Source organism: Solanum tuberosum, unplaced genomic scaffold (genome assembly GCF_000226075.1).
Source record: "Solanum tuberosum cultivar DM 1-3 516 R44 unplaced genomic scaffold, SolTub_3.0 scf00128, whole genome shotgun sequence".
Taxonomy (NCBI): Eukaryota; Viridiplantae; Streptophyta; class Magnoliopsida; order Solanales; family Solanaceae; genus Solanum; species Solanum tuberosum.
In genome coordinates this window covers 122,385-135,800 of record NW_006239053.1, presented here as the reverse complement: position 1 = coordinate 135,800, position 13,416 = coordinate 122,385, and the positions used below count along the sequence as shown (strand labels likewise).

General features: G+C 34.0%; 1 non-coding gene across 1 annotated transcript; it reads right to left on the bottom strand.

The window, feature by feature from the left end:
• Positions 1–8,557: 8,557 nt before the first annotated feature.
• TRNAV-AAC (transfer RNA valine (anticodon AAC)) lies at positions 8,558–8,631 on the bottom strand. The gene has a single exon. It is a non-coding gene; the product is annotated as a tRNA-Val (tRNA).
• Between the last annotated feature and the right edge of the window lie 4,785 nt (positions 8,632–13,416).

Genomic DNA, 13,416 nt, shown 5'->3' with positions numbered 1-13,416 from the left:
ATACAAATCCTGTTTGCGTGAATTTTACCACTGCAAGTCTATTTCTGAAGATGTCAGCCTCTCAAGTCTCAACAAGAGGATCCTGACTTCTTAAGTAAGTTGCAGCACCAGTATATTTACTCTGATAAGTTTTTACCATTGAAATTCACACAAGAAAATACTTTTGGAGGTAGAAAAAAAAAGAAAGGATAAACTGTAAAATCTTCAGTTTATCCCTAGTAAAAGGTTTAAAAATTTTCAGAGCTGGTGAAGCCATTTCAAAACAGAGCTCTTCTCAATTAGTAGTATTCAAGAATCAAGAACTGATTTTCTGTTATAATTCCCACCCATTATTTGTTTTCTTGGATTCTCATTGATCAACCAACTCTTTTCTCCCTGGTGATAAGTTAGTCTCTTCTTTCCATTGATTTTTCCAGCTTTTCTATTTCTCTTACATTTTGTTCTTTATTCTGTAATAGGTGAAACATGCCTGAATACTTCCACTGTCGTACCTGCGGAACTCAAGTTGCACTCGTTCAGGATTACAATCACTCTGTAAGGATTTCTCTCTCTGTATGATTTCTTGCTATTGATTTGTGGTTCTTTAATAGTCCAAATTTTCAATTAATTTCTTCTGAATTGTTCTATACGTTTAGAAAAAAAAACACAAATAGAACCGACTTATTGTTCTATTCAATCAGTATGTGGTATCTTTTGATGACAATATGTATCATTCGATCCCTGCTATATTTGTATCATGAATTCAGCACTACTCTGTTATATTTCTTGACTAAGCTCAGAATCAATTTATTTCTTGTGTTGTAAACATTGCAGGTAGACGACTTAGTGAATGCAAAGTTCTTTACTGAAGTGTAAGTCTCGTGCAATTTCAACATCTTAAGATTTTATTTATTGCCTAATGAGCCATATATGCAGGCTTAATGTTGAAGTAACAGAGGATGAGCGATATCATCCAGTAACAGATGGCATGAACCTAGCCGAGACTTACTGTGTTCAATGTAAAACCCTGCTCGGGTGGAAACTTGTAAGATACTAGTAATATTAAAGATCATTTGAGTTTCATGATAACAAGACGATTTTGTTGCTTTTTTCCCCTCTTAAATTACAGAATTTATGATTTCTCCAGATTGCAGCCTCCCAACCGTCTAGGAGTCATAGAGTAGGAGGATTCTATATGATATTGTAAGTTTCTAATTACGAATTTTCAGATTGAGACGTCTGTACATGTATATAGATGTGGTTTGACTTGTAAGGTGTTCATTCAAATGCGTATTTTGTGGCAGGAAGGAGCTTAGTTTCTGGAACGATGAAACGTTACCTAATTTTCCCTTTGGAGGCGATAATGAACAGGTTCCTAATGATCAAGATGGAGGTACAGATGAAGAACAGAATACTGATCAAGATGGAGGTACAGATGAAGAACAAAATACTGATCAAGATGGAGGTACAGATGAAGAACAAAATACTGATCAAGATGGAGGTACAGATGAAGAACAAAATACTGATCAAGATGGAGGTACAGATGAAGAACAAAATACTGATCAAGATGGAGGTACAGATGAAGAACAAAATACTGATCAAGATGGAGGTACAGATGAAGAACAGAATACTGAGCAAGATGGAGGCACAGATGAAGAACAAAATACTGATCAAGATGGAGGTACAGATGAAGAACAAAATACTGATCAAGATGGAGATACAGATGAAGAACAGAATCATGATCAAGATGGAGGCGCTAATGAGAAGTTTCTGGAATGATGTAACGTTGCTTGATCAAGATGGAGGCGCTAATGAGCAAAATGTTGAACAAGATGGAGGTGCTAATGGGCAAAATGTTGATCAAGATGGAGGCGCTAATGAGCAAAATGTTGATCAAGATGGAGGTGCTAATGAGCAAAATGTTGATCAAGAGGGAGGCGCTAATGAACAGAATCATGATCAAGATGGAGGCCCCCCAATGAAAAGAAGGAAGAAATAGATCAAGTGGCTGATGGAATATAGATAATATTGAAGAAAATGCAGACATTGATAGCCTACTCATTCTGATATTCTGCTTATACAAAATGCTATAATTCATAATTGTGTAATATTCTGTTTTCCGTTTCTGTTTTGAGATTGCACTATATATTATTACTTCAGGTTGGAATAACCCAATTGACACTGAACTTTTTACATGTTTGAGCTCAGGTACTACCGTTCTCTATATGCTGCTCAGTTTTTAATTTCTTGATACAAGCATTTGAGTATAATCGATTGGTTAAAGGTTTATAATGGATTACTTATTTCCTTAGATTTTGTTTAATAGTAAATGCTACTAGTATATCTAACTAAAGTGCCAGTGCACAATCGTTGTTCTTATATATAGTGGACGAAGCAATCACATTTGAGGATTCAGCCTTGGCTTGTTTGGCTAAGAAATGATCCTCAAACTTTAACTACTCTATGTTTTAGACTGACGTGATAACCAACTACACCTTGATTACTTGTCCAACTGAAGACGCTTATAACAGACATGTTTCAAACTGTGGAAATGGAAAAGTGTTATTTTAAGCTGATTTGAAGTTTTGATGATCTGACAAACTTCCGGATCTAACAAGAGACCTGGTCAAGGAAAGACTGCTTACGTGAAAAAGACAAAAAAAAAACCCTGTCTAAAAGCTGCCACAACTGCCAACTCTATTGTGACTGGTCATGTCTTTTCATAGCAGTAGGCTCAGGCAATGGCTTGGTCCTAAGGGTTTGTGTCCAATTGATAATATTATCTTCTCCAAAGACAATTCCAAGTTTTGGCAAACAAAGTTTTGAATTCTGAAAATTCATAAGCTTACAAAGAAAAAATCATCTTTAAGTAAGAACACTGCTCATACTCAACAAGGAACCCGATGGAGTGCTAAAGCGCCTTTGTTGTATTTTGAGCTTTGTGTCTTGTGTTCTTATTTTGTAAACTACTTCTAAGTTATAAGAGATATTCCCTCCATTTAAAAAAAAAACCTATTTTGACTTGTAACGGAGTTTAAGAAAAGAAAGAAGATTTTTTAATCTTGTGGTTCTAAATTAAAGTTTTGTCAAATGTACCAAAATGTCCTTAAATCTTGTGGCCTTAAACATGCCACGTGAAAATTTGAAGTTAAAGTGTTGCCAAAAAAAGAAAGGGATCATTCTTTTTTAAAGACTAAAAAGGAAATTAGGCCATTTTTTTTAAACGGAGGAAATAGTAGATTGGTTGCTTGTCTAAGTCTTTAGGTTGAGTCGGATTAACTGGAGTTAGTTAGTCGAATGATCTATGTTTTAGTCCAGCCTTTTTACATAATTGTTTTGATGTTCTCTTGGGTAGAGTTGCCTAGGAGTGTCAACTAGAGTTAGTTGATGTGTGAGTGCAGCAAAATTGCTGCTTGTTTATGTTCTTATCTTCGAGATCTGAGTTGGTGGCTAGAGTTAGCCTTGTTGGGTTCTTGAAGTCTAGATCGACTAAAGGTAGTTGGTTTAGTTATTTTGCTTTTAGTAGAGTTGCTATAGTAAGGGGGAAGGGATTAAAGAGTTTTAATTCCTAAGTTACAAGAGTTTGTAATCTGAAGATTTGCTCCGTTTTGAGTGAAATGGAGTTTGAGTTGAAATCTTGTGATTACAGGTCGTGGTTTTCATCTCCCTTGAGCGAGGAGGTTCCACGTAAAATCATTATGCTTGGTTTATTTAAGTTATTTGTTTTCCGCATTATTATTTTGTCGAGAGACCTGGTCCAGTGATAACTGGTGGACGCATGCATTCTAATAAGAAGCTAGTCCAAGTGAATTCAAGAGGGACGAGTTGCTGTATGTCCAACAATTGCTGATCGCTGCCTAAAACGCCTAAAAACTAATATAAATCCTGTAGTCCTGTTTGGCTTGATTATTTCCTCCCAATCTTCGTAAGGGGAAAAATAGAAAATTTTCAGAGCGATTTCAAAACAGAGCTCTTCTCAACTGGTAGTATTCAAGAATCAAGAATTTCAGTTTTGAGCAATTCTCCTCTGTTATAACTTTCACCCATTTTTGTTTTTCTTGATTCTCATTGATCACCAACTCTTTTGTCCCTGTTATTTGGTGAGTTGTTAGTCTGTTCATTCCATTGTTTTTTGCAGCTTTGATATTTGTCTTACACTTTGTTCTTTATTCTGTAATAGGTGAATCATGTCTATTAGGATGTGGTTCTTGATTCAACAATTTATGACAAGAAACAATTTAGTTGAAAGACCTCCTTCTGATTACATCCATTGCACTCTCGTTCCTGTAAGGGTTTCTCACTCTCTCTGCATTATAGTATCGATTTGTGGTTCTGTGGACTACAGACATTTTCTTTAATACTTCAATGGTTCTATTCGTTTAGAAAATAACTATATGTATGATTCAATCCCTTAATTTCTACTGCTATTTGTATCATAATTCATGAATTAATCACTACTCTGTTATATTTCTTGACTAAACTCAGAACCAACTTATTATATTTCTTGTATGCTTTGCAGGTTGAGTCAGGAGGGATCTTTAATAGAGTGTAAGTATCATGATTTCATGCAATTCGACATTTCAGCAACTTGAGATTTGTTATTTGCCAACACTTTTTTTCTGCATATATGCAGGTTCAATGTTGAAGTATCAGACGATGTGAATAATCATGAAACACTAAATGGAAGTACCCAATGTGGAACTATGCTCGGGTGGAAATTTGTAAGATACTAATATTTAAGAGCTCATCAACAAGAAGATTTTGTTGCTTTTTTAAAAATACTGAACTTTTTTATTTCTCCAGATTGCAATCCATCAACCGGAGATGTATGTCAGAGAAGGAAGATTCTTTATGAATTTGTAAGTTTCTAATTACAAATTTGCAATTTGTTAGCTGTATGACTTGTAAGGTTTAATACAAATGAGTGTGGCAGGTACAAGCTTACTTGGTCGAATGATGTACCGTTACTTCGTTTTAACGAGGAACAAGATTTAGGCGCTAATGAGGAAAATGCAGATCAAGATACAGATGCAAATGAGAAAAATGCTGTTCAAGATGGAGACGCTACTGATCAAGATGGAGACGATACTGACCAAGATGGAGACACAACTGATCAAGATGGAAATGCTAATGGGCAAAATGCTGATCAAGATGGAGACACTACTGAACAAAATTTAGGCGCTAATGAAAGGCCTTCTTCTGATTACATCCACTGTCATAGGTGCAGCACTAGAGTTGCACTCGTCGAGGATTACATTCTGACTGTAAGGATTTCTCACTCTCTCTGCATTATTATAGTATCGATTTGTGGTTCCGTGGACTACAGACATTCGTATCATGAATTCTGATTAATTAAACATGTAATTCAGTACTCTGTAATATTTCTTGACTTATTTTCTTGTGTCGTACACATTGCAGGAAAACAACTTATTGATAGCAGGGTTCTTTGATAAATTGTAAGTCTCATGCAATTTCAACATCTTCTTTATTGCCTAATGAGCCGTATATGCAGGTTTAATGTTGATGTAGCAGAAGACGTACCTCAAGTAGTATATGGCAATACCATAGCCAAGACTTGCTGTGTCCATTGTAGAAACACGCTCGGGTGGAAACTTGTAAGATACTAGTAGTATTAAAAAACGATTTTGTTGTGCTTCCCTTTTCCCTCTTAAATTACAGAATCTATGATTTCACCAGATTGCAGTCTCCCAACTGTTTAGGAATTTCAGAGAAGGATTCTATACGAGATTGTAAGTTTCTAATTACGAATTTGCAAATTGAGACTGTCTGTACATGTATATATGTGGTATGACTTGTACTGTGTTAATTCAAATGAGTATTTTGTGGCAGGGATGAGCTTACTTACTGGAACGAAGTAACGTTGCTTGATTTTCTCTCTGAAGGCGATAATGATCAAGATGGAGGCGCTAATGAGGAAAATGCTGATCAAGATGGAGATGCTAATGATCAAGATTTAGATATCGCTGAGGGAATGGGCAATATTGATCTAAATGCAAACATTTGAATCAACTATTGATGAAAATACAGACATCCATACTCCATAGCTTATTACGATTTATGAAGATATACACTTCCACGGAGTACAATCACTGGAGTTCATACTATACAAGTATTAATTCATAACTGTGTGATATTCTGTTTTCTTTTTTTGTTTTTTGGATTACACTACATATTGTTATTACTTCATTTTGGAGAAAAGCAATTGAATAAAGAATTCGAATAGGATCTAATTCATGTTCATGTTAACAGAAGAGCGGATCCAATACCAAGACGCTTGAGAGAAATTATCTTTTAATTTCTTGATGCAAGTCATCTGTGTTAACTACCATTATTTGTTAACTGAAATGGTATAATTGAGCCAAACTTGTAACGGATAACATAAATGAGTGAGTTTTTTTTCTCCAAAGTTTGATGACATATTGAATGTTTCCCTTTTAAAAATAATGATTTAATTAATGGCATGGCCGAATCATTATTGACCACATGTAACAAAAGATTTTGCAAACGGAAACTATTTTTAGTTAACAAATAATGACATGGATGGGTTTTTCTCAAATGAAAATGGTATAGATGAGCCTAACTTTTAATAGATGACAAATATGAGCCTTTTGTCAAAGTTCGATGACATATTTGAGCCTTTTCCCTTCCCTAAAATGTGACATGAATGAGTCTTTTCTCAAACGAAAAATAACATGAATGAGTTTTTTCTCAAATGAAAAATGATGTGAATAAGCCTTTTCTCAAACGAAAATGACATATATGAGTTTGAGCATTTTCCCTATAATATATCAAATAAAAATGTCTATTTGAAAACCCAATTTTTTATAGGCTGAGCTAATTAATCATTTTCCATGGATTAGCTGTGTCACTTTTAATTGCATCCATAGCGTATCTTTTTTTGAGCAAAGTTTCTGATTTTTGAGATTGAAATTCACTTAACAATAACATTTGTTAATATACAATAGCTCTTTTTTTTAAAAAACAAAAGCAAAACAGAAATACAAGGGTATTTAAGTCGGTGCATAAATATGAATTATGATTTGGAGGGTAAATTGAAGAATCTTGTTAACGGGAAAAATAAAATAAATTGTTCGAATTTCCCTCCGTTTTAAATTAACAGTAAATTCAAGAATCAAGAAGTGGCATTTCTATATATATATATATATATATATATCAACATTCTCTTGTCATTTCCATTTCTATATCAATATTCTCTTGTCATTCCCATTCTATATCAATAGTTGTGTTCAACTCAATGGATTCCATCCATTGCCGTGTGTGCAGAACTCGAGTTGCATTCATCGAGGATCTCTTTGTTACTGTACGGATGCTCACTCTTTCTCTCTATGCTTCTTGAATTACTTTATTCTGAATTGGAAACCAAACAATTTTGATGAATTTGCTACTGATTTCAATATTTTAGATTCTACTCTGTTATATTACTTGACAAAGCACAGAACCTGTACATTTTGCAGGTGTGGCCAGGAGGGATCTTTACTAGGCTGTAAGTCTCATAATTTCATATTACATATGATTTTAGCAACTTGACATATCTTTATATATATGCAGGGTTAATGTAGAGAACGTGAATTATCATGAATCAGAAATTGGTAAAATCATAGCTGATACTCACTGTGTCCAATGTGGAATAATGCTCGGGTGGAAATTTGTAAGATACTAATATTAATTAAAGAGCATTTTGTTTTCATCAATAAGAAGATGTTGTTGATTTTTTTGTTTCTCCAGATTACCCCACACAGCATGCTTTTCAGAGAAGGAACATTCCTTTTGAGATTGTAAGTTTCTAATTACAAATTTGCAATCTGACTTGTAGGGGTTGATAGAAATGAGTATTTTGTTGCAGGGACTGGCTTAGTTTCTGGAATGAACAGGTTCCTAATGAACAAGATTTACGAATGCTACTGAGCAAGAAGGAGATAGAACTGATCAAGAAGGAGTTAGAACTGATCAAGATGAAGAAAGAACTGATCAAGGTGAGGGAAGAACGGATCAAGAGGCAACTGATCAAGATGGAGACAACTGATCAAGATGGAGATGGTAATGAACAGGTTCCTAATGAACAAGATTTAGGAACGCTACTGATCAATATGGAGATAGAACTGACCAATAGCGAGCTAGAACTGGTCGACACGAGGGCAGAACTGATCAAGATGAAGGAAGAACTGATCAAGATGGAGACAACTGATCAAGATGGGGACACAACTGATCAAGATGGAGACGTTACTGATCAAGAGGGAGACGCTACTGATCAAGAGGGAGACACAATTGATCAAGAGGGAGACGTTACTGATCAAGATTTAGGCGTTAATGAGCAAAACACTGATCAAGATTTAGGCACTAATGAGCAAGATGGAGGTGCGGTCTAGATCAATTAATGATGAAAATGATAGCCTACTCATGCTGATGTTCTGCTTATACAAAATGCTACAACTCATAATTTCTGTGATATTCTGTTTTCCATTTCTGTTTTGTACATATCATCAGTACAGTTTGGTACATAAAAGGAAAACTCAAAGAAAATAATATATCAAAAAAATGGCTTCGCCCGGACTCGAACCGGAGACCTTCAGTGTGTTAGACTGACGTGATAACCAACTACACCACGAAACCTTCGTTATAGAAACTACTTCAGTCTTTATATGTCTTACATGAGTTAATTTCGCCTGTTCATCTCTCCCTCAATCTTGTGTCAATTTACTGTTCCATATGTACTCATTGATTTCAAATCAAAGTTTGGATATGTAAGTTGAGATTATAGTTTCAAGTTTTAAATTCTCTAACAAGTATGATTTGGGATTTCAATTTTTTCTATAAATGTAAGCCCATAAGTATATTTTTTTTCGGGAACTTTCACATATAACCACTCAAAAATAGCTTAATTATGCTCCATAACTATAGTTTGCTAATTACGATTCGTAACTACATATTATACAGAGGAGAGTGGCGAGATTGGGAGAGGGAGGAGAGAGGCGAGCGAGAGAGGACAATAATTTGTATAATTCACGTATGTTTTGTATAACTAAGTAATACAAAGTCTGAAATTATACAAATATGATAAAACTTGAAATATCGAATTGATACAAACATAAACATATGAACTTAATTTAAATAGTTATTCAATTTATATTATACAAATTACATTATATAAATTATATTATACAAAATCCAAAAATTAACACGTTTATACAAACTTTAAAAAGTTATACAAAAAAGATTGAATGTATATGGTGATAAATCTGAAAAATCTGAAAAAAATCAAAGGAAATCATCGTTATATACAAATATAAACCATGATATACAAATGCAAATCAAATGAAGAATTGTTAGTTGCGAATTATACAAATGTGGCTAATTATACAAATTTGAAGATAGCCCACGTAATTAATGATTAATGTTAGTCGCGAGTGGTAATTATAGCAAACTATAGTTATGATGACTAATTAAGTAGTATAAGTTTAATAGTTTTATATGAATTTTTTTTTATTAAGAATTTAGATAGTACAATCAATGTATGCAAACTAGATTTTAAATTACATTTTTTGTCGTATTAATATTGCTTAATGAATCATCCACAATAATCTTATAAGTTACTCCATAATATTTTAAAAGTCATCATATTTACTTCAATCTTTCAGCCTTATATTACTTACTTATGATGAGAAGACCAGAAATTACTATCTTAATTATTCAAAAAAAGAAAAAGAAAATTCATTTTTCTTCCTAATTTATTCAATGTGAAGTAGTTTCAAATTTCCCTCCTTTTTGAATTAATGGAAATTAAAGAATCAAGAAGTGGCGTTGCGTTTCTATATATATATATATATATAAGTATTCTCTTCTCATTCCCATTTCTACATCAACATTCTCTCTTGTCATTCCGTTTCTATTCTATATCAGTATTTGCCTTCAACTCAATTTTGTTGTGGAAGAATGGCTCCTGCTGATTTCAGAACTCGAGTTGTACTCTTCGAGGATACCGCTGTTCTTGTATGGATTCTCACTCTCTCTCTCTGCATCTACTTTTCCAATGAATATTTTAGATTCTTCAACAGATATTTGTATCAATAGCTTATAGAGCATGTTAAATTAGGTCTTAGGCCTAACTCACACCCCAAAAGCTAGCTCAAAGGGAGGAGGATTGCCCAAGCCTTATAAGGAGTCCACCCATCTCATTAACCACCGATGTGGGACTTTTGCCATTCTTTAACAGAGCATTTTGTTTTCATGAACAAGACGATAATGTTGCTCCTTTTTATTAATACTGATTTAATGATATCTCCAGATTGCAGTCACCCAACCTTCCATGTTTATTAGAGAAGGAAGATTCTTTATGAAATGGTAAGTTTCTGATTAAAATTTGCAAATTGAGACTGTACATATGCGGTATGACTTGTAAGGGCTAATACAAATGAGTATTTTGTGGCAGGGACAAGCTTAGTTTATCGAATGAAGGCGCTAATGCTGATCAAGATTTAGGCGTCAATGCTGATCAAAATGGAGATGCTAATGAACAAGATTTAGGCGCTAACATTATGAGATTGTAAGTTTCTAATTACAAATTTGCAAATTTTGGACTTGTAGGGTGTTAATTCAAATGAGTATTTTGTAGCAGGGACGAGCTTATTTGCTGGAATGATGTAACATTGCTTGATCTTCTCTCTCGAGGCGATTCTGAACAGGCTCCTAATGATCAAGATGGAGATGCTAATGGAGAAAATGCTGATCAAGATGGAGGTGCTAATGAACAGGTTCCTAATGATCAAGTTTTAGGCGCTAACGAGCAAAATACTGATCAAGATGGAGATGCTAGTGAACAGGATTTAGGCGTTAATGAGCAAAATTCTGATCAAGATGGAGATGGTAATGAACAGGTTCCTAATGAAGAAGATTCAGGAACACTACTGATCAAGATGAAGAAAGAACTGATCAAGATGAAGGCACAGCTGATCAAGATGGAGAGACAACTGATCAAGATGCAGGAAGAACTGATCAAGAGGCTACAGATCGAGACACTACTGATCGTGATGGAGACAATTGATCAAGATGGAGACACAACTGATCAAGATGGAGATGCTAATGAACAAGATTTAGGCGCTAATGAGCAAAATCCTGAACAAGATGGAGATAGTAATGAACAGGTTCCTAATGAACAAGACTTAGTACCGCTACTGATCAAGGTGAAGACAGAACTGATCAAGATGAAGGCACAACTGATTAAGACGGAGAGACAACTGATCAAGATGAAGACAACTGATCAAGATGGAGACACAACTGATCAAGATGGAGATGCTAATGAACAAGCTTTAGGAGCTAATGAGCAAAATCCTGATCAAGATGGAGATGGTAATGAACAAGATTCAGAAACGCTACTGATCAAGATGAAGACAGAACTGATCAAGATGGAGAGACAGATGATCAAGATGGAGAGACAACTGATCAAGATGAAGGAAGAACTGATCAAGAGGCTAATGATAGAGGTGGTACTGATCAAGAAGCTACTTATCAAGATGGAGACAACTCATCAAGATGGAGACACAACTGATCAAGATGGTGGCGGTAATGAACAGAATCATGATCGAAACGGAGGCGCTCCAACGAACTGAATGAAGATGTAGACCAACTGGGTGATGGACCAACTAATGATGAAATGAAGACATTGATATTCTGCTTATACAAAATACAATAATTCATAATTGTGTGATATTCTGTTTTCCATTTCTGTTTGAGATTGTACTACATATGGTATTACTTCAGGTTGGCATAAACCAATTTGAGAGTACCATTCTGTATATGGTACTTAGTTTGTTTGTAATTTCTTGATACAAGTCATCTTTCAAGCATTTGAGTATAATCGACTACTGATATTTCCTTAGATTTTGCTACTCAACTTTAGTTTGTGGATGACGCTATCTTAAGTGCCAGTGCTCATATTATCCCAAGTCCGAAAGTCCATGTTAGATGAGTATGCTACAGGTATATATTTAAAATGCAATTGTTAGACTTCTAATCCTGTCTTTAGTAAATAAAATATGACTATTTAATTAAATTTATTGCTTAATTAAATATTTAATCATATATATATATATATATATATATATATATATCTAAGAACAATAACTATATTAACAACGGCATGGATAGGGAAAAAAATGAACTGAGATATTGAAATTTGAGGCAAGTTATGATTACATGATTTAGACAAATGAGAATAATTAAGCAGGACAGGTATATGCGGGACAGGTTTATGTGAGGAATGGCGGAGCGGATTGAAAATGTTAAAAAATGTTATGCGGTGTGGTTTACTTTGGACTCAAATGGGTTGGGTCTTGACCCGCTCAATTTGACCCACTAAATCTCAATAATTTTAATATATTGTTATTTAAATTTTATAACCACAATTTGAATATCAACTCAACAATTTTTTTTTTTTAAAGTTACAAATAAATAGATAAATCTTAAAAAATATAAAATAGATAGTAATTTATACTTTCAATATAGGAATATATATTAAATCAATGCAAATAAAGAGTCTCAAGACGGGTTGAAATTTGAGATTAAGAAAAGGAAACATAATTGGTTTTTTATCCTCTATACAGTTTTGATCAAAATAAAATATGAATTTGTCAGAAATTAAAAAGAAAATAGTTTTGGAGGGAAAATGGATTGAGAATTAACTGTAAATTCAAGAATCAAGAAGTGACTTTTCTATATATATATCAATATTCTCTCTTGTCATTTCCATAAAATTCATTCTTCTGCATTTTTCGTCTCTGAGTTGCTGCTTCTTCATTCAACAATGTTTAGATACAGTCTCCTTGATCACAACACTCATGCGCTCCCTTCTAATAGTAGCATCCACTGTCCTAATGTTCGGTGCAGAGCGCATATTGCATGGTTCAAAGATTATGTTCGGCTGGTAACGATTCAAATATAATTTCTTTGTTTAGGAAGAATTATTTCATGAAATTGCTAATGATTTCAATATTTCGTATCATGAATTCTGATTAATTAAGCACTACTCTGTTATAGTTCATTTTCTTGTCTTGTACATTTTGCAGAGTCAATCAGAAGAACTAGGGCTCTTTAATTGGGTGTAAGTATCAGCAACTTGAGATATGTATATACTTTTTTCTGCGGTCTAATGCTCATTTATATATGCAGGTTTAATGTTCGTGTACAAAACAACGTGATTTATAGTCAAACAGAATGTATAACTAGCACAGCCAAAACTTACTGTAGCAAATGTGAAAAGATGATCGGGTGGATGATTGTAAGATACTGATATTAAAGATCATCAACAAGAACATTTTGTTGCTTTTCTTTAAAAAAAATACTGAATTTTTTATTTCTCCAGACTGGAGTCCCCCGAGAGAACGTGTATATTAAAGAAGGAAG